The sequence below is a fragment of the Podarcis vaucheri genome, assembly GCF_965113315.1.
Source record: "Podarcis vaucheri genome assembly, chromosome: 14".
NCBI lineage: Eukaryota > Metazoa > Chordata > Lepidosauria > Squamata > Lacertidae > Podarcis > Podarcis vaucheri.
The window spans coordinates 8,741,482-8,761,631 of NC_138752.1; positions in this window are offsets into that span (position 1 = coordinate 8,741,482).

A 20,150-nucleotide genomic window follows, 5' to 3' on the forward strand; every position below is an offset into this window, starting at 1 on the left:
CGCAGGCAACTGGCAGGACATTAGCATGAGATTTGTTCAAAGTAAACTGCTTCCTGGGGACGGGAACACGAGGGCACCCGATGGCACCCGTTCCTAGTGTTTTCAAGCGCCAACCTGGTCTTGCATGTGTTTTCCCCCCCCCAAATATTCCCAAGCAGCAAGGAAAAGTGAATTAGCTGCATTTCCTGTAACAAGCAGCCCTTCAGGTTTTACCCCTCAGTGGGAAGTGGAGCAGCTATAGGTGACATGGATGGAGGAATGGTAGCGGCTGATGGTCGCATCTTCAGTTGCTTTGGATGGTTTAAACCAAAGGTCAGCAACCTTTTTCAGCCGTGAGCTGGTCCACTGTCCCTCAGACCTTGTGGGGGGCTGGACTATACAGTGGTACCTTGGGTTAAGAACTTCATTCATTCTGGAGGTCCGTTCTTAACCTGAAACTGTTCTTAACCTGAGGTACCACTTTAGCTAATGGAGCCTCCTGCTGCTGCTGCTGCGCCGCTGTGCGATTTCTGTTCTCATCCTGAAGCAAAGTTCTTAACCCGAGGTACTATTTCTGGGTTAGCGGAGTCTGTAACCTGAAGTGTTTGTAACCTGAAGCGTCTGTAACCCAAGGTACCACTGTAAGGGGGGGGGGGATGAACGAATTCCTATGCCCCACAAATAACCCAGAGACGCATTTTAAATAAAAGGACATATTCTACTCATGTAAAAACGCGCTGATTCCTGGACCGTCCACGGACAGGATTGAGAAGGCAATTGGGCTGCATCCGGCCCCCAGGCCTTAGGTTGCCCACCCCTGGTTTAGAATCATAGAATCATAGAGTTGGAAGAGACCACAAGGGCCATCGAGTCCAACCCCCTGCCAAGCAGGAAACACCATCAGAGCACTCCTGACATATGGTTGTCAAGCCTCTGCTTAAAGACCTCCAAAGGAGGAGACTCCACCACACTCCTTGGCAGCAAATTCCACTGTCGAACAGCTCTTACTGTCAGGAGGTTCTTCCTAATGTTTAGGTGGAATCTTCTTTCTTGTAGTTTGGATCCATTGCTCCGTGTCCGCTTCTCTGGAGCAGCAGAAAACAACCTTTCTCCCTCCTCTATGTGACATCCTTTTATATATTTGAACATGGCTATCATATCACCCCTTAACCTCCTCTTCTCCAGGCTAAACATGCCCAGCTCCCTTAGCCGTTCCTCATAAGGCATCGTTTCCAGGCCTTTGACCATTTTGGTTGCCCTCCTCTGGACACATTCCAGTTTGTCAGTGTCCTTCTTGAACTGTGGTGCCCAGAACTGGACACAGTACTGCAGGTGAGGTCTGACCAGAGCAGAAACCATTCTCGATGCCACACATCATTTTATACTCTTTTATCATGTCACCCCCTTCTCTCAAGTAAAAAGCACCTTCTGTTGCTCATGCCAAGCTCCTTGAGGAGGGGGTAAGTTTCCTGCTGGCTTGGATGGTGCCCTCTCCAATGCGACACGCTTCCTTCACCAGAGGAGGTGGGTACAGAGAAGCAGGTGGGTCCTTTCCAAATGACACAAACACCCTTTGTTGTTGCTGTTTAGGGTTAACGCTAGACTGGCACTACCGTGGCAGCTCTCAAACTGCCCTCCTTCACTGGAGATTGGGATGGCTTCACACACAGAGTCTGTATGTTGGACCTCTGCTATAACAAAGGCTGAAACTTTGCCTGGGTGAAGGCAAGCTCTTTCCATCTCTGGCTGCTCCTTGCTCTCACTTGAAGGCTGCTTAAGGCTCTGCCAGCATCTAATCTATGCCAGTGCTTTTCACTGACCCTCAGCCTTTAGACCAGGCTTCCTCAACCTCGGCCCTCCAGATGTTTTTGGCCTACAACTCCCATGATCCCTAGCTAGCAGGACCAGTGGTCACGGATGGTGGGAATTGTAGTCTCAAAACTTCTGGAGGGCCGAGGTTGAGGAAGCCTGCTTTAGACAGAGAGGATTCCTAAAGCATCAGTGTTCATTTCAGTGGATGGGCGGAGGAATATGAGCTCCGGTGCTGGATCCTTTCCTAATATCTGCTCAGATGAATTGATAATCTTGGCAACTCCCTGCAATGCCCTGCGTTGTTCACATGCAGCACTGATTCTGCTCCACTGCAGCCTGTCTTTAAAAATTAATGTTATTCGACCCACTATACGCTGTGGGGAAGTAATGCAACTTACTGAACTGTGCAAATTTTGGAAGTTCAACTATGCAGTGGTACCTCGGGTTACAGACACTTCAGGTTACAGACGCTTCAGGTTACAGACTCCGCTAACCCAGAAATAGTACCTCAGGTTAAGAACTTTGCTTCAGGATGAGAACAGAAATCACGCGGCGGTGGCGGCACGGCGGCAGCAGCAGTGGGAGGCCCATTAGCTAAAGTGGTGCTTCAGGTTAAGAACAGACCTCCAGAATGAATTAAGTTCTTAACACAAGGTAGCACTGTAATTACATTTTTCTACCCTGTTCATTTCAATGCAAAGGAAACGCCATGCAAATTGGGACAATGACAAAATCAATTATGCATCATTTGCAGACGGAAAGTGACAACAGTGAATACCAATTGTATTCACTGGATTGATTTTTTTGTTCTGTATATGAGACAAATAAATGAACATCGGCAACATTTATTAATTGATTTAATTTATATACCGCCCTATACTCAGAGGTCTCAGGGCGGTTCACAGAAAAGATCACAATATATAAAATCAAAATAAGAACAATAAACCAATAACACCCCCCCCCAAAGAGCAGCATTTTAAAAGGGCATAGGATGTCAACCAGGTCAACCAAAGGCCTTGTTAAAAAGGAATGTTTTTGCCTGTCACCTAAAGGTGCATAATGAAGGCACCAGGCGAACTTCCCTGCAGAGAGCATTCCACAGATGGGGAGCCACTGCAGAGAAGGCCCCGTTCTTGTGTTGCCATCCTCCAGACCTCTTGAAGAGGCAGGACATGAAGAAGGGCCTCAGAAGATGATCTCAGGGTCCGGGTAGGTTCATATGGAAAGAGAAGGTCCTTGAAAAATGTTGACTCCTACTTCCATTTTTGTTGGAATTCTCCTACTGATCAAAGACCCCCACTCCAAGAATGGTTAAAAAGGATTCTTTGAGAAAGGACAAAGAACAGCAAGGAAGCTGTGGGGGACATGGGAACAAGTACAGCTGTTCTGGGAAGGAGTATCCACCAAAATATGCAATATTACAAATAATAAACTTACTACTTTTCTTCTGGTGGTGATGCAATTACTTATAGAGCAGAACTGGAAAGGATTTGAGCACCTGAATATCACACAATGGAGACGGAATGTATGGACAGCTGCCCAATCCTAAAAACGAACGAAGAGGGTACATACCTTGAAAAATACATTGTATGTAGATTATTTTATTGACGCCTGGTACTCCTTCATAAAATACTCAAATGAGCACCCTGTTGACTGGCACCCTCTAACCACCCACATGGATTTATGGCAAAATCTAATACATTAATGTTCTGTTTAAGGTGGGGGGGCAGAGGTTGGGATGGGGCAAACTTCTTGCTTTGTTTATACACTGTTGAAAACTAATAAAAATGTATTATATATATATATATAAAAAGAACAGGAAGGAGGCTTCTGGAAGACCTGAGCAGAAGGGTGGCCAGAACGCATTCCCTCCTTTGCCCGTGCACTTGCTAGACTCAATGGTGTCATTGCCTTTATTAAACACACACACACACACACACACAGCTCTCCCTTCTGTCTGCTTGTTTCCTAATTGCTGGTCTTGTAAATTGCTTGATTTATGGCTCCGTTCATCAGTTCTGGCCCTGGGGTATAACATACTTTCCCTTCTAGGCTAGGAAGCGAATAGCGAATTAACAACCCCGTTGAAGGTTCAATAAGGAGCTGAGCGTTTGGGGATCTTTATTGTGTTGCTTTTGCCAAGAGTTGCTGCTTTGTACACACACACACACACACACACACACACACACACACACGGCTTTCAGTCCATTGTATTCCTGCAGCTTCTTAACTCGTCTGGGGCAGCAGCTGCATCTTGGATGCTCAATCACACACAGGCGGACTTTGAAGTGTCCTGCAGGAGAAGCCACAAAGGAGCATCTTGGTTTTGCATCCGCTTCCTTAAAAAGCTGGGGAGGGAGCCAAGTCCTTGAAAAATGAAGGATTGCTTTTGTGGGGAGGGGGAGTTGTTCTGCGTGTATCCTGATGTCCTCAGCAGGAGACCAGAGACTGAGTTTGGGAGGGAGGTGGAGTGATACAGCAAAGTGCTGTAACTGAGCCACGAGGAATTAAGCACAAAATCTGTTAGCAGAGGCTTTTCTTCTGTTTCAGTCTTTTGCCTCTTCAAGGCCCTTGAAAGCCGGAGTTGTGCGCTGTTGGCCTGCCAAAGACAATTCTGCCTTTGGCCAAAGTGAAGCATTTGCAAGGCTCCATAATTTAAAGGGGAAAGAGCGGCGTATGAGCTTTCTCCCACTAAAATTAACGGGACTTAAAAGCAGGGGTACACATATACATTAAGACAGCTGACATCTTGGGAAAAGTTGATAATGAATAATGTGTGCTGGCAAATTAAATATAAAATCAAATATTGATGGAGCTAGATAAGCGAGGTTCTGTGATGGGAAGAAGACCTGGGTTTTGGTATGATTTGGCAACTGATGGAAATACAAATGCCTCATGCATGAATGTGGGAATTGAACTTGTATTTAACGCCAGCTAGGCTTAATAAATTCTACTCCATATGCAAGCTTCCGATGTTGTAAATGCTCATTTAGTACAGATGTGGCAGGAGTGCCTGGTGACTTACGATTTTGGGATATAAATACTACATATTATAATGTAAATTTTGGCTGCAGTCTTACGCTTACTTCAATGCTGATCTTCCTTAAAACCCTGAAATCCTTAACAATAATCATGTTAATAGTGGCAGAAATTGTGTGGGTATATTGGGGGGGGGAGTCCACAAATCCCATCTATGTGCAAGTGGCTATTAAAGTGCCCTGAAAGAAGGTAGAAACAGACAAGGTACCTGATGTCGTTTTGTACAGACATAAGTTTACAGAGAGGTGGATTTGTTTTGTCATTTCCAGGCATGGAAATTATAGAAACGTGAGGCTCAAAAGGAATTTATTTTTGTGAACGCTGGATTATGTTGTCGGTATTCTGAATGAAAAGGATCTAGCAAGCCTGGCGTCAGAGGGTGGCAGATGCCACGGCTCCAGCAGAGCCCACTTTCGCCGTATGCTGTCTTAACGGGCCTCCTACCAGCTCCATGCAGTGGCCCCTGTCTCTGCCCCCCACCCCCGCCTGCACAGTGCCCTGCAAATCAATTCAACTTCCAAGGCACTGTGCGTTTGCATTTTGGGGGTATTCCCTCCAGTTTTGGGTCCCCCGAAGAGCCCCACCCAAATTCCTACTGCAAGTTTGAAAAACTGATCTTTAATTTTCTGAGCATGACTGTTTTGTTGTTGATAACATCGTGGAAGTAATTGGGGAGCAGAAAGTGGTGTTATTATTATTATTATTATTATCTGTAGTTCTAGCCTTGTGGGATAGATTCAGGGGGAGAAAAGGCTAAGGAGTAAACCCTACACAAATCCAGAATGGAGTCCCTAAGACAGTTGAATGGTGCCCTGTATGCTTCCTTTCAGCAACTCCTGCAGTCCGCCTGGTGCCAAGTATATTGCCCAGATGTAGTGTTGTCTGGGCAATGGGACGCGGGTGGCGCTGTGCTCTAAACCACTGACAGTGGCGGAGTTAGCTGCATGGGCGCCTGGAGCAGTGGCCCTGCCGTGCACCTGGGGGGAGGGGCGAGCTGCAGGGGGGGCAATCCGCTGCGCAGAGGGCGTGGGGATCTGCTGAGCACTACAGTGGCAGTGGGGCGATCCACTGCACACTATGGCAGCGGCAGAATGATCCGCCGTGCACAGGGGCAGGGGGCCGAGCCCCCCACGGTGTTCCTTTTTATCACCCCTTAAAGATGACACCCAGGGTGAACCACCCCCACCGTCCCCCTTTCCTACGCCACTGACCACTGAGCCTCTTGGGCTTGCCGATAGGAAGGTTGGCGGTTCAAATCCCCACAACAGGGTGAGCTCCCGTTGCTCAGTCCCAGCTCCTGCCAGCCTACAGTAGCAGTTCGAAAGCATGCCAGTGCAAGTAGATAAATAGGTACCGCTGTGGCGGGAAGGTAAACAGCATTTTCATGTGCTCTTGCTTCTGTCACAGTATCCTAGACCTAGAAAGCTGTCTGTGGAAAAACACCAGCTCCTTTGGCCTGAAAGCAAGATGAGGGCTGCAACCCCAGAGTCACCTTGACTGGACTTAACCATCCAGGGGTCCTTTACCTTTTTACCTTTACCTTCGTCTAGGCAGCCCAGGACCTCCATTTCGCTGGCCAGGCTTGTACCCCAGGGAGGTCGCTTTGATGCTCCAAACACAGCAAAAGAAACATTGGAGGCAGCAGTACTTCACCCCCAAAGATACCCTCCTCCCTTGTCTCCCGAGACAGACGGATGCCAACCAACGTAGTTCTATGTAGTTCAATGTAGTTCACTGATGTTATTTATTGACTTTAACAGCCCTTTATTATTTGCTTATTTTTCTTTAGGCAATTTTATGCATTGTTTAATTACAATTGCCTCCAAGCGGTGCGCAAGGAAAAAACTGGTTAAAACTATAAAATCAGAATTTTATTTAAAATGCCTGCTGTAATCATCATCATCATCACTCCCTGGAAAAGACCCTGATGTTGGGAAAGATTGAGGGTACAAGGAGAAGGGGATGACAGAGGATGAGATGGTTGGACAGTGTTCTTGAAGCTACCAACATAAGTTTGACCAAACTGCAGAAGGCAGTGGAAGACAGGAGTGCTTGGCATGCTCTGGTCCATGGGGCCACAAAGAGTCAGACACGACTAAATGACTAAACAACAACAACAACAATGTATTAAATAGGGAGTGAACCTGTCTAACCTTAACTGGAAAGGGGTTCGACAGAAAGGGAACCACAATACAAAACACACAACTCCTGGTGGATCTGAGTCACATGTGACTCCTCCGAAGACCTTAGCAATTTTGCAGATTTACAGGGAATTTTATTGTAGAAGGAAGTAGAGAAGGAAAGTTGTAAAAGCTGGAAGAGCTTTGATGGCGCTGCATCTCAAAAACTAGTTAACCTGAAGTCCCAGGAAGGAGATTGCTATTTACGGATGAGAAAGATGGTCTGTCCCCTCAAGACTGGAGTGAATTTGAATCTATGAGAAAGAATGAGGTTAGGGCTACACGCAACATCACTCAAAGACTGTTGGAGGGATGAAGATATCCACAGGGAGCTGGGAATTAACAAGAAAGCAAGCCTGCTCTTGGAAGACCTTTGTCAGTTTTAGCACCTTGGGCTGGACTGTGGGCCACTCAATTATTTACTAAATCAATGTGTAAAATCCTCTTCCCAATGGCCCTAATCTTGGCCTCCTGGACTGTAGTGACAGACAAGGAAACAGGAAGAATTTCCCTCCTGGGCAACTTATGAAGATGCAGCATCTGAGTGCGGTCACACAGGCTCCTGAGTAGAGGGAGAAGCTCAGTGCCAGTGGACATGCTGGCTGTGGCTCAGTGGCAGAGCACATGCTTTGCATGCAAAGGGTCCCCAGTTCAATCCCAAGCATCGCCAGGTAGGGTTGGGAAAAGACTCTTTGCCTGAAACCCTGTGGAGCTGCTGAGAGTCGCTGTAGCAAGATGGACCAACAATCTGACTTGGTAGAAGGCAGCTACCTATGCCCCAAGGTTCAGTTATCCACGTCTCCACCTAAAAACATCTTAGATGGCCATCCAGTTGAATCCTTGGGGAGCTTCTGCCAATCAGCATATGCTACACTGGGTTAGATGGGCCCATGGTATGTGCCTAGAGAGCTTTCTATAACTATATTGAGAGTGGGAAAGGGAAATCCGTCATTTTCGCTTTCCTTCTTTCTGAAACATCCCCCTACAGTGCACAAAAAGGTGCTGAACCTCACAGTATATCCCCCTGCCCCCTGATACCACAGGTAAGGTAAGGTAAAAGGTAAAGGACCCCTGGACGATTAAGTCCACTCAAAGGCGACTATGGGGTGTGGTGCTCATCTTGCTTTCAGGCCAAGGGAGCTGGCGTTTGTCCACAGACAGCTTTCAGGGTCATGTGGCCAGCAGGACTAAACCGCTTCTGGCACAACGGAACACCGTGACAGAAACCAGAGCACATGGAAGTGCCATTTACCTTCCTGCCACAGCAGTACCTATTTACTTGCACTGGCATGCTTTCAAACTGCTAGGTTGGCAGAAGCTGGGACAGAGCAACGGGAGCTCATCCTGTTGTGGGGATTCGAACATCTGACCTTCTGACTGGAAAGTCCAAGAGGCTCAGTGGTTTAGACCACAGTGCCACCCATGTCCCTTAAACATGAACTACATAGAACTGTTGAGTTGGATGGGACCACAAGGGCCATCTTGTCCAACCTCCTGCAATGTAGAAATCTTTTTACCCAACGTGGGGATCAAACCCTTAACCATTAATGAGATCAAGAGTCTCATACTCTACAACTGAGCTATATGTATATATCATAACCATATTTCCATTTTTAGCCTTCTAGTTGCTCAAAACAACACCGACCTCCCCTCCTTGCTATACTGTCCCTTGACTGGATTGCCATTGGTGTAGCCTCATGACTGCTCCTAGATCCTGCATATGACCTGTGTTTTGAAGCTGGACTTATTCCATCTGCTTAACTCTGGTTGTCCCGGATGATGTTGAATCATCACCGTTGCTTGAATGCATTGCATAGGGGGATTATGCCTCCCTGAACTGGGACCTCCGGCCCTGAGGGCTGGAGCATGGCAGCTTTCCCCAACCTGGTGCCCTCCATATCTTTTGGATTATACCTCCCATCATTCACATCTCACCTGGTCAGGGATGGTGAGAGTTGTAGTCAGGAAAGCATGAGGTTGTGGAAGGCTCAGATAGATTGGCCATTCCAGATGTGTACTGAGCTCCTTAGCCAAAAATCACACCAAGCACATGAATGCTTAGCAGAATTATTATTAAGAGCTTGGCTTGCGTTTCTATAAAATTTTCAAGAGGCCAGCATCAAACCAGTTAACGGATTGGCGAACAGCGAGGCAAGAAGGCGTGCAGATGCTGTTGAGCTTCAGATTGGCAAAACAAGAACGGCAATGTTTTAAACATGTATTGAGGAATGTAACCAGAGGGCAGCCTCCAAGTGGCATCTCTGGAGGAGCCGAGTTTCAGACCAGTAATTACTAGGCCAGCTATAAAGGTTCTGCTTCCCAGGTGTCGCATCCTGGAGGCGTACATTAGCTTCATTGGCTTCATGATGAGAAAACGGTCCCAGGTTCCCAGGCTGGATTCAGGGCAACTGGAAATGGGAACCTATCTGTACAGAGCAATTCTGCAGTTGTGCCCTAAAAAGCATGCCACCCAAAGGCCATGCAGTCCTGAACTTCTTTTGTGGAAACAAGGAGAAGAGAATTTTCTTACATTTAGAAGGTTGGTGCAGAGAGCATCTTAGCAACAAAGAAGAGCCTACACTTACAGCAATAGGCTAGGGAATCTTATATGAACTTGAGAGCCTGCTGGGTCTGTCCAAAGGCCATAGCTGTCAACCGTCCCTTATTTGGTGGGAAACTCCCTTATCCCAGCGCCGTGTCCCGCTGCTGTCCCTTATTGATGATGTCCCTTAAATTTTCCGGGTTTCAAAGGAAGCAGCTCCTCTCCCTCCCTCCCTGCCGGCCAGGGAGGAGGGAGGCTCCAACTGTGTTGCTTGGCTGTGTTGCTCACCCAATAAGGAGTCTAAGAACGACTGGGGGGAGGGGGAGCTTGCATGCCTTGTGCTGATCAAATCAGCCACATTGCCTGGGGACTCGCCTTTGTTTAGCACTTCCCAGTGGAGATGTGATGGTGGTTTTCCTTGCGGCATCCCCTTTGCCAGGTTGCTGCGCTGTGGGAACCACCGCTTGAGGCTTCGTTTGGCTGCTGGGCTGGCTGGGCTTTCTGCCTTTGGCTTGGGAGCTGGTTGACTAAAATCCCTTATTTTGTCTGCTGGTCCCTTATTTTTGAGGTTGCTGGTCCCTTATTTTCAAATCTGTGAAAATAAGGGACCAGCAGTGGGAAGACCCTGAATACAACAGCACTCTCCACACCTACAGCTCCCAACAGCTGGAATTCAGAAGCATTCTCCCTTGGACAGTGCAGGTAGAACATATCCATCAATAGCCACTGAAAACCTTGTCCTCCATGAATTTGTCTAATCCTCTTTTATAGCCACCCAAGAGACAAAGAAAGCCATGTAGCGACAGTAAACCCAGTGGTTTACCATGGTGAGCTCTGTGCGATCGAGAACAGCAAGGTGGCAACCATAGGTATTCCACTTGAACCCAGGCAATTTGACCTTTTACCAAACAAATGAGGTAACTCAGCCCACCCACCTAAATTGACAACGAGTCAACAGCCAAAAACCCTGAAGACCTTATATAATGCCCAATCAACAAAGTACGCAGAAAGATCTAATATCCTGCAACCTGGCAGGATCAGATAACTGAAAAGGAGATAGGGATCTGATATGTTTCCTGCAAAAAAATGATATTATTTGTACCCAAGAGACCTGGTGCCTGGTGGACAATCCCCCATATCTACAGGGATATTCAGCGTACCATCTCTCAGAAGAGAGGAAATCACCCAAGGGGCGTGGCAGCAGTGGTTTGACCACATTTGTGCCATCAGATCTATCAGGGAAAGTTGGTGCTGCTGAGCTCAGAGTCCGAAATATCTTTTCTTGCTGTTAAAGCTCAGTACAGTGTCCACTCTTCGGTGTTGATGGCTAAAGTCTATAGCCACCCAAGTTGGTGGCCGTTGCTGCCTCCTTTGTGTGAGCAAGTTCCATAGTTTAACCACATGCTGTGGGAAGAAGCACTTCTGTTGGTCCACCCTGAATCTTCCAACATTCAGCACCATTGTAGGTCCACAGGTTCTAGTGTTGCAAGAGAGGGAGAAAAGCCTCTTCTTTCTCCAGACCACCACACACTTTTCTCATATCCCCTCTTGCTCTGCTATCTCATGTGTCTCTAAAGCCACTTCCGAACCTGGGGAGGAGGTGGGGTTGCAGGCTTCACGCCCACCCCACATGCGCGGGGGCTGCTTCCAGCCCCCGCGAGATTGAGGGAATCCCGGCCACGTCGTCAACCCACCCAGCCAATCGGGTGGCTGGGGGGGCGTGGCCCGCCCTATTTAGGGCCGGCACAGCCGGGGCTCACCCTCTTTTCGCTGTGCCAGCCATCCCGTTTTCCCACCCTCCCTCCCTTTAGGTAGGCTTTTGACTTTGCTATGGACTTCAGTCGGTTGCCGCAAGGGGCCTGGTAGGAATTTTTCCCAATTGGCAATTTCAGCCAATCGGTTTTTCGCCTACCTCGTAGCAACTCGTCACAACTCCTTGGCATTGGCGGTTAGGCATCGGTAAGAAGGGGTTAAGAGGATATGCGTGTGGGGAGGAAACGCCATCACCTCCCCCCAAAAGCTAAGTGTAGTCCGATCAAGGATTCCAGGGGGGGCGTGGCCCTGTCTGAAGCCTATGGAGGTGTGGGCCTAAGGCACGCCCCCGAGCGGTGACCCAGGGGAGCTCCTAGTTGTCGTGCCTCAGCAGGACTCCCCCTTATGGTGTTAACCCATGCCAGTCTTCATGCAATCAGGCTGGAGCCGGCTAGTCGATAGGACCAGTGCCTAAGCCAATACCTCTCATTCCTGAAATCAATAAAGTTGTGGCCTAATTCGCCCATCAACCTTAATACTTGGTGTCCAGTGTCTTTATTTCTCCCTGGTGGGGGGCGGGAACTCGCCACGCAACTAGAAAGCTTCCAGGTCAGTGCGGTTGGCGGGGCTCACGGACCTCCATGCTCTGCAGCTGGTTCTGCCCAAGCAGAACTTCTCACTGACCCGTTTGCAGGGGATGATGCACTGCATTAGCTAAAGTGGCTACTAGCCCATGCCTCCATCCCCTGGCCTCCTGGCTTTTCATGTGCTCTGAAGCGCAGAGCCTGCTCTACATGCCGAGTTCCCATGCTATTTAGAACCCAGGTTGCAGCAGATTCTAAATCACGTGGGGACCCTAAGTACGAGGGCTGGGATCATTTCCAGTCCGAGGGCCACATTCCTCAGTAAACAACCTTCCGAGGGCCACAAGTGGCAGAGCAATGGATGTGAGCCTTACATCCGCACCGGAGGATACACATGAAGCCAGAGGTTTCCACATCCTCACATCCCAGCAGCCTCCACCCACCCAAGCATGCAAGAGGCATTATGAGCACAGACCAAGGACACATTCCAGCCCCACAAAAGCACTCAGGGAGGGCTCAGGGCAGGGCAGTGACAGGTGTGGCTTGGGGATATGGGAGTGGCCTGGGGAGAGTTCTATGGACCACAGAGTGAGGCCTGGAGGACCAGATTTGGCCCCCTGGTCTGAAGTTCCCAACCTCTGCTTTATGCAGAGAACATCTCCTTGCCTAAGACCTTCCATCTGCAAAAAGTTGGGGGGACTGCAATAGTGGGGGTGGGAGCCCCACGCTTCCCTTCTTGCATTACACCTGAACAGGGTTATTACTACAGACACCTACCAGGAAGGGTGTGTATGTGTTGCATTTCTTTGCCCTAGTGCTGTTTCCCTGATGGAAAATCACACAAACACACCCACCCTCCCTCAAAGGTGCTATTTTCCCTATTAAGACAGTCTCATTTGTACATGGCCTGTATGCATAAGTTGCATTTAATAGGTCAAATCAAAGTTGATGTTCTTTTAGGATGCTGGGGTAAGAGTTAACCCCCCAGCCCTCCAGCCCATATTGCCTCCATTCCCCGCAGGTGCTATTTCTCAAAATTTAAAGATACATGGGCTCCTGCCGTTTCATCTAGTTTGGCTGCAATTCATTATGCATAGTTAAATATGCATTAATCAGGGAGGAGGACAGAAGGACAGTGATTTCATATTCCCCCTGCTGAATCTGTCTGTCAGATACCCACAACATTGAAACAGGTCATTGATTAAGGGCTGGGTGAGCTTAATTACCCATCCAGCTGCGCCTGTAACCTGAATTTTAGTTGTAAGCTCAACCTGGCTGTGCATTTTTTTCCAAGGGGGCATAAGAAAAGCTCTCCTTGGTCAGTACATCATCCTGTTGGCCAACCAATGGCCTCTCGGATGCCCACAAGAAAGCAGTAGTCCTGCCCTTGCTGTTTGCCCTCCCTAGTAATTGAAATACAGGTACTCTGAAGCTGGAAGTTTCATATCACTGTTGTGGCTAATATTTGTTGATAGAGACTTAGGACCTTTCCACTCATCATTTATAGCAGAACAGTTGCTGTTTGATGCAACACTTCTAAGAATGAATGCCTGCACATTTGCTCTCATGTCACCATTATTGGGGAGTGAGTACAGGGTTTTCCTTCCCACACTAATATACCCTCATACTCCTCCAACCAGTAGATGCAGAATACTAGCCAAATGATGCCGATATTGTGTGCCACCATGCCAAGAAATTGGGGGGCAATGGGCAGCAATTATTCCATGAGAAATGGTAAGTGCAAAAGAGCCTTTATCCACTCATTTGAAGAGAAATGGAAAACTAATATCCATCACAGGTTAATTCTAATGCTGCATTTTCTCATCCCACACCATAGGCAAACTGGTTTGGATTAAATGGAAGGATTTCTGGGTGGGACTGATGGATGGGCAGCCTTGGATTATCAATGAAGGAGAGGTGGTTAGAAGTCTTTCTAAATGGAGTCCTTTCTAAATGGAGCTTAGAGCCCTTTCTAAATGGAGAGTTTTGATTACAGGTAGGTCTGTTGGTCTGCTGTAGTCGAAACAAAATAAAAAATCCTTCCAGTAGCACCTTAGAGACCAACTAAGTTTGTTATTGGTATGAGCTTTTGTGTGCATGCACACTTCTTCAGATGGAGAGTTTTGAGTGAGCCAGTATCTACAGCGGGGATGAACTATCTGGTCATCTTCATTTTTTAAGGGGAGGGGGATTCAGACTTGGACAATTAGTTACTGCAGCCCTGTGCAAATTTTCATGCACCTGGCCAAATGTCTTGTGATTTTTTTAGTCTGGCATATGGTGGAACCTTGATGACAGATTTGGGCTTTACGCAGGTGTTAGTAATGGAATAAGCTTATTTCCAAGACTCCATGGCAGGGCATTTCATACAGGCCTACAGGAGCAGGGCTTTTTCTGGTCCGAGGGAAGGAGAATTCTGGGAGATGTGCTGTACTTAAAAAGACAGGGCACAGTTAATTCACCATGCCTGAATACAATGCAGCAGCCATAGATGTATGCCAGAAATGGATACATAGAACACCACAAGATGATCACACACTTCCCTGGCTATGTCCTGGCCAAACCCACGCCACAGTCACCAAATGAACTTTTCTTGCAGAGAGCATGTACGCTCATCCGTCTAAGATTGAGGTCACCACTGGCAGTGGAAACAGTCCCTTGGTCTGTGTAGCAGGCTATGGAACTGATTAATCGTGCTGATGAATCACAGCAGGCATGAAATGCAATCAGGGGTCTAATGGGGCAGGAGCTGGTATGAGGCTCAGCTCAGTTGCTTTGAGTCAGAGTGAGCCCCCACCCCACCGCCTCACCAGAACTTTCCAGCACTTAAACGTGTAGCACGTCAGATGCAATCAGACTTGGCAGGGGTGGGTTGTTCACTGAGCACGTGGAAGGGGGTTTGTGTCTGTGCAATTATGACGACTTGCATTCCTTTCTTAAAAATTAGCTGGCAACATGTCCTCTAGAGCTGGTTGCGCTTGAGATTAAAAACCAAAGCCAGAGATGAGCAAAAACCATTATTTCGATCCAGATGTGACCAAGGAGCAACAGTTTAAGCCACAAACCAGCCGATAAACTAAGCTGGAACTGACTAGTCTGCTACAGGTAACCTTGATTCGAAATATGGACCTTGCATTGGGACATTCCATGATATCTCCATCCTGGTTCATCAAAGTTCAGTTGATGCACAGAGTTATCATGAGGCATCATTTCTCCTGCCATGACAATCCTAGGACAACCCATGGAAGGGAGGAGAATTGTGGTTGTTTGGCTGTAGATGTTTTTGTTGTTTTTTTTGTTGTTTTTTTAGAGAACCAAACTAATTCTCAGTTCTTGGACTTATCCAAGGGTCAGAGTATCATTTTGGTTCAAAAACGCATTAATTTACAGTGGAAATGCATACAAAGATGTATATTTCAGGGAGAAATGCATGAAAAAAGCATACAGAAATGGGAGGAAATGGGCATAAAATGTGTGTTTTATGGGAACCGCTTACACCTTAAATGCATTTTTTGGTGCTTTTCAAAATATCAGCAGGAAACAGAATGTAGCAGACTTGTGACAGAACACAGCTGAAACTGATACAGGCTGGTGCATTAATTCCTACAACATACAGCCCCTGGGGTCACCCGCCATATAATGTGACCTGCTGGGTTTCAGATAACAGCCCCTAATTCTTATAATTCATCTCTCTACAAGAACGATGTAATGATGGGGCTTGTAATTTGTTGACACTCCCTCAGTGTTAAGGACCCGGCAATTTGAAGACCTGCCCTCGAGTTACTTGCCCTGGTTAACTGACTGAACCCAAAGAATACGCATTAATGGTTCCTCTTCAAAAGTGACAAGTGGGGTGCCACAGGGTTCTGTCCTGGGTCTGCTGTTGTTCAGTGTTCATATAAACATTCATGAATGTTCACTGTTCATATAAATGACTTGGATGAAGGAACTGAGGGGATGCTCATCAAATTTGCAGATGACACAAAACTGGGAAGGGTAGCTAAATGCTGCAAAAGACAGAATCGGAATTCAAAGTGACCTTAACAGATGAGAGACCTGGGCCCAAGTTAACAAAATGAATTTCAATAGGGACAAATGTAAGATTCTGCACTAAGACAGGAAGAACTAGGTTCCCAGATTTAAGACATGGAGGGGGACACCTGGCTTACTAGTAGTACATGTGAAAAGGATCTAGGGGTGTTAGTGAACCTCAAACTTAACAGGAGTCAACTGTGTGATGCAGCAGCAAAAAAAGTGAATGCACAGCAATTTTTTCAAAAAATCCCTCAGCATATTAGTGTAAATTTCCCTAATAAACACATTTTTGTTTGCATTTTTGAATAATAGGCATGTTTTTGCAAGCATTTCCCCCTAATACAAAGCATTTTTTCATTAATGTAATGCACACTTTCCCCTACTATATATTTTTACACACATTGGTTGGTTGGACAACTACATTATAAATTTTGGAAAAGGATAAATTGCAAAGGGTACCTGCATTTCGGTTTCTGCATTGTTTTGAGGAATGCGATTTAGGTAGTTTCTAATTAAAATGCAAACGAAACTGAATTTCTTCCCCATCCCTACTCAGACATGGTTTTCTTCAACGAGAAAGAATGCTTTCTGCATATTTCCTGTAGAGAAATATATGCAGCAAATTTTATGTGGTATGCTTAGAGAATATTCACTAGGAAACTGTTTTAAAGAGAGTAACAAAAAAAAGGAAGGCAAGAAATTAAGTAAAAACCAGCGAAATATATATATATGAGAGAGAGAGAGAGAGAATGAATACAATTGAAATGATATCGGAGAAAAAGGATTGAACAAGGTTGGAAGCTAAACATTAACTTGGTGGTGGAGAAAATTACAACACAGGATATTGAATTAGGAGACACAGGGAGGTGAAAAGATCATTCAAATCAATACCATGCACTCTGGGGAAAAAAGAATGACAAAAGCATTCTCAAGAAGGAGGAAAGAACCCCACCCCAAAACACATAAATATCAGCATCAGGATCCAACCCATTTTATGCATCACAAAGTTAATTCCCCCAAGCTTTTTGTGAGATAGCGCTAGTGATGTTGCCAAGTTGGTAATTATGTGGTTTTTGTCTATGAGCTCCTATTACTCTGGTGTATTACAAAGCAAGTATCCCATTCCCATAATTCTTTGGGAGAAGCCATGACTGTGTCAAGTGGTATAGTGGCGCTTGAAATGTATGGTGTGAATAGGGCCCTAAGGCAAGGGAGCAGGGGAATCTCTGTTTGCACTGAGTCTTCCATTGAGTCCTCCAGGTCAGAGGATGGAGAATGGCCTTGCAGGCTCGTCAGATGACAGCGCCTTTTGGGGGAGTCATACGTGCCATTCCCCTTTTGGTTTGGAGCCCTCTGCTTTGTCACCTGTAGAAGGCTCCAACTCCAGGCCCTTGACAAAAGGGACATCAGATTTTTTTTCTGTTATACTCTGATGAAACTGCAGGTTATTACAACAGTCCTGCCAATGTTCTTATCTGTTTTCAGATCATTTGTAAATATTCAATAAACCATTTCCATTCTTTTATAAAAAAGTTTGTTATCTTGGTTTCTTATTTTTCCCGTAGGTTTCGCCATCTCTGCATATTCCATAAGTTTTTGCATCCATTCTTCTTTCGCTGGGACTTCTGCTTGTTTCCATTTTGGGGCAAGAAACATTCTTGCCACTGTAGTCATGTACATGAATAAGTTTCTGTACAGTTTGGATAGTTCTGTCCCTATAATTCCCAAAAGGAAAGCTTCTGGGTTTGTTTGTTGTTTTTTTTGTACAAATGTTATTTTAAACATCTTTTTCAGTTCATTATATATCATTTCCCAGTAAGCTTTAACCTTACTACAAGACCACCACATATGATAAAAAGAACCTTCTTTCTCTTTACATTTCCAACACTTATTTTATTTGGATTTATACATTTTTGCCAATTTACTTGGTGTTAGGTACCATCGATACAGTGGTGCCTCGCAAGACGAAAAACTCGCAAGACGAAAGAGTTTTTCGTTTTTTGAGTTGCTTCGCAAGACGAATTTCCCTATGGGCTTGCTTCGCAAGACGAAAACGTCTTGCAAGTTTGTTTCCTTTTTCTTAAAACCGTTAATACCCAGGGTGCATTGCTTGAAGAGGTGCAGTTGGAAATGAAGAAGGAGATCATCCGGAAGCACAATGGTGGAATGCGTATGACAGACCTCGCCAGGGAGTACGGGAGGAAACCGTGCTTCGCAAGACGAAAAATTCACAAGACGAAAAAACTCGCAGAATGAATTAATTTCGTCTTGCGAGGCACCACTGTATATCATTTTCTCTTAGACCATAACATGCTGTAAATTTTATATCCATATTCCACCATTGTTCCCATGCTTTCATCTCATGGCTGAATTGCTGAAATGTGCTCTGTGTGGGGCTGCCCTTGGGGCTGGTCTGGAGACTGCCACGGCTGCAGAATGCGGCAGCTAAGTCGCTTGTGGGGGCAAACTACCGCCAACATATAATGCCTGACTTGTGGGATTTGCACTGGCTGCCAAATTGCTATAAGGCTAAGTTCAAGGTGTTGGTACTAACCTGTAAGTCCCTATACAGCCTAGGACCAGGTTACATGAGAGACTGTCTTATTGCTTAGACACTCAGTAGATTGCTGCGGTCTGTGAGAGAGTCTCTTCTGCGAGTTCCAAAGATCTTGGCAGTGGAGGCAGTATTTTCTGTTTGCCTCAAAGAAAAAAAAGTCTTCACCAGCCCTGTTAATAATGACTATCAGTGGGTCTACTCTGAGCAGGACTAACATTGACTACAACCACAGTTACAGATAGGTAGCTGTGTTGGTCTGCCATAGTCAAAATAAAAAAATTCCTTCCAGTAGCACCTTAAAGACCAACTAAGTTAGTTCTTGGTATGAGCTTTCGTGTGCATGCACACTTCTTCAGATACACTGAAACAGAAGTTGCCAGATCCTTCTATATATTGAGAAGGTGGGGAGGGGTATAACTCAGAAGGGTGGTGGGAATGGGAGATTGGCAGATAGCTGAGATGAGCCTGTTGACGACTCTTAATGACTGCAATAGGTCTTATAGGAAAAGGCAAGTTGTGAGAAGGTGAAAAATGGCTTAGTCATGTATAATGAGATAAGAATCCAATGTCTCTGTTCAGACCAGGTTTCTCCATGGTTTTGAGTTTGGTAATGAGTTGCAATTCAGCAGCTTCTCTTTCCAGTCTATTTCTGAAATTCCTTTGTAGTAAAACAGCTACTTTGAGATCTTGTATAGGATGTCCTGGGAGATTGACTACAACCCTGAGAGCTCATCTGAATACTGGAGAATTTTCTGTTGACTCAACCATTGTTCCCAGGTGTCTTTGTGCCGACTATTCTACTCTTTTGTTTTTGCTTTTATTCTGTATTTTGATATTGTATTTTTATGCTGTGAACCACCCTGAGTTCTATGGATGAAGGGCAGCATGCAAATCTAGTAAATAATAATAATAATATTAATAATACTTTCTGCAAGAGCTGCTCAATAGGTTCCCACGTTTTTGACAGAGTTTTCTTGGAAGCAGAAGAGCCAGGGACCTGCTGAGAACCAGGCTCTCCTTCTGCTGTGAAGGCATTTTTAGATGGTGGCTTTCATGGCGTGAGAAGGGACCCCCTTGTGAGGGAGAGGCTGAAGTTCCAGAGAAGGATCTAGGGAAGGATCCAGAGTGATTCAGTCAAAAATTCATGACATTGAGCAATTTGAGAAGAAATGGTTTTGTGTGTGCCCTGCCCAACTTCCACTGATTCTGTAGCACTTATAGGTAAAGGTAAAGGGACCCCTGACCATTAGGTCCAGTTGTGACCGACTCTGGGGTTGCGGCGCTCATCTCGCTTTATTGGCCGAGGGAGCCGGTGTACAGCTTCCAGGTCATGTGGCCAGGATGACTAAATCGCTTCTGGCGAACCAGAGCAGCGCACGGAAATGCCGTTTACCTTCCCACTGGAGCGGTACCTATTTATCTACTTGCACTTTGACGTGCTTTCGAACTGCTAGGTTGGCAGGAGCAGGGACCAAGCAACGGGAGCTCACCCCATCACAGGGATTCGAACTGCCAACCTTCTGATCGACAAGTCCTAGGCTCTGTGGTTTAACCCACAGCACCACCTGCGTCTTATACTTATACAGTGGTACCTCGCAAGACGAATGCCTCGCAAGATGAAAAACGCGCAAGACGAAAGAGTTTTCCGTTTTTTGAGTCGTTCCGCAAGA